At 39.0% G+C, this 2422-nt stretch overlaps 1 long non-coding RNA gene across 1 annotated transcript; it reads right to left on the bottom strand.

Moving 5' to 3' along the window:
• Nucleotides 1-981: 981 nt before the first annotated feature.
• LOC139027699 (uncharacterized) lies at nucleotides 982-1616 on the bottom strand. The gene is made up of 3 exons (XR_011479825.1): nucleotides 1484-1616; nucleotides 1298-1381; nucleotides 982-1070 (listed from the first exon to the last, which is right to left on the bottom strand). It is a non-coding gene; the product is annotated as an uncharacterized lncRNA (long non-coding RNA).
• Between the last annotated feature and the right edge of the window lie 806 nt (nucleotides 1617-2422).

The raw sequence follows: 2422 nt of genomic DNA, 5'->3' as shown, positions 1-2422 counted from the left end.
TCGAAAGCTAGCTATTGAAATCAATTCCAATAACAACATTCGAGGATTAGAAATCCAAGGCTTAAAAACAAAGGTGTCCATGTATGCCGATGACTCAAGTTTTATATTAAGTCGAAAGCTAGATCCCTACATTGTCTCATTAAAGATAAACTTTTCTGTACTCTCTGGAGTAAAACCTAACTATGATAAGTGTACATATTACTTATTGGATCCTTAAAAAATACAACTTTTACATTACCCTGCAGTTTACTTATAAAGTGGGCTGATGGTGAAGTAGACATACTCGGTATTCAATTCACAAAAGATAAATAAAGCTCTCCACAATGAATTTCAATAGAAAACTTGTAAAAATAGACAAGATCCTGCAATCATGGAGAGGTAAAATACCTGTCTATTTATGGAAAATTGCCCTGATTACCTCCTTAGTCATATCTCATTTTACTCACTTACTTATGCGCTGCCTACACCTGATGACTCGTTTTTCAAATCATATGAGCAAAAAAGATGTATCTTTATCTGGGATGCTAAACCAGACAAAAAACATGCCTATCTATATAATGAATATGAATTGGGGTCAGGGGCGAAAATCTGATATCAACCTTGGAGGGGACAATTACATTAAATTTTCTCAGGAGCAATTCCTGAGGGGGACACCAAAAGAGTGTGCTGTAACACAATACTATTGTTGTAATATGTTAAATGATATTTGAGGGACCATAATCACTACTACTGGATAATTGTTAGTACAGTAGTTAACTGAAGGGTTGTCCCAACTTGTTTAAATCATTATAATACTACTAATAATAATAGTTATAGCAATGTTCCTTATCAGTGCAGTGTTCGTCTCTCTTGAAACGTTTGCAAGAGTTGCGGTTCATAAATTGTGGGTGTGGCTGATATGGTTTTGTGTCATCACTGAGGTAACTGGACGATGCTGTGCCACTGTCCCCTATACTGGTGCTGCTGGCACAAGGGTGACACCTGGTCCTGCCGTGGCTGTGACACTGTCCTCTGAAGTCTCTCTCCTTGGCTCTTTCCCTTTCACCACCCTCACTGACTCAGTCTGTCTCCTAGAAAAGAAATAAGGTGTTTGCTGTACTCCTAACTACCGGTACCCAAAACTACACAATTAATCACAACAGCAATACCATTGGCCTTAACAAAATCTTGGTTCAGTCACCAGTTTAAATTGAGAGTGGGGGTATTCATGGCATTTTCCAATTATGTCCCTATTTTACAAATCAAAAAAATGGAGAACCTTTCATAATGTTGCCAAACAAAGACTCAACAAACTTACCTGAGACTCCCTGTCTCTGCCAGTCTGTCCCTGCATATCTGTCCCCAGCTCTGCTGTCTGTGTGCCATCTGTTGCCTGCTCTGCCTAATGACAATCATTGTGAAATATTTCCATTAGCATTTCACTTCTTTCTTATGAACATTTTATCAACTGGTCTTTGAGATATTAGGCTACTAGAGTTCTTACTTTGCGTTTTGGTGTACTGAAAAATACTCTGATGTCCGTCTTTTTACTTTTTTCTGACATTTTTCTACCTGGCTGGCTGGCTGACCGGTCTAGCTGCACACACACATTTACACAACACATGCTGCAACGTTTTGAAATTTTAACATAGTTTGTTTCATTGGCAGGCTTCCAAAAATAGCTGAATTTGCAAAGCTAGCGAGCACCAATTCCGTTTCTGTGGTGTTTGCTATAATCTTTGCTACCTGGTTAAAGGTGAAAAAAATAAAAAATTCACTAGCGACAATTTATCTTTTGCACGGAGACCATTAAATATATTAAGACAATGGTATAAGAGAGTGTAGTTCTGTTCTGTTCAATTTGGACTTCAGTTTTATCGCTAACCTGATCACAGGGACTTTGAAGCACTACAGCTGCATGCTGATCTTGGAATAAACTGACGATAGCAAATATTCCATCTTTGACGACGCCACATAAATGGAATAGGTACTAGCTAGCTTGATAGTTAATGTTTGCTTTAGTTTGCGCGCTAGCTCTGCAAATTCAGCTAGTGTGTGAACCCTGCAACATTAAAAAAATATATACATTGCTAAAGCGCGATTGACTGGATTACCTCACGTCAGTTACTACATTGAGTGCCTTTCGGACAGTAGATACGAGCCCTCTATTACCTTGCCAGCTAAAGAACTGGCAGTGGATCAAACCATTGTGAGGCAAAGGGCGGGGGGGTCGCAATCTTGTGAAATTTAAAAACGCGCTATTAAGTGTCTATAATCAGCACAAGTGCTTTCATTGCGTATTATTAATATTATTGAAATTACATAGTTATGTTTACAGTGATATATTGGGGGGGACAAATCATATTTTCCCCAGGATGGGGGGGTCGTGTCCCCCGTCCCCCTGGGATTTCCGCCTATGAATTGGGTGGTTTGAGATTATTAA

This window comes from Salvelinus sp. IW2-2015, linkage group LG5, assembly GCF_002910315.2.
Source record: "Salvelinus sp. IW2-2015 linkage group LG5, ASM291031v2, whole genome shotgun sequence".
NCBI classification, from domain to species: Eukaryota; Metazoa; Chordata; class Actinopteri; order Salmoniformes; family Salmonidae; genus Salvelinus; species Salvelinus sp. IW2-2015.
The sequence above is the reverse complement of the archived record's forward strand: the minus strand, read 5'-3'. Positions and strand labels throughout refer to the sequence as shown.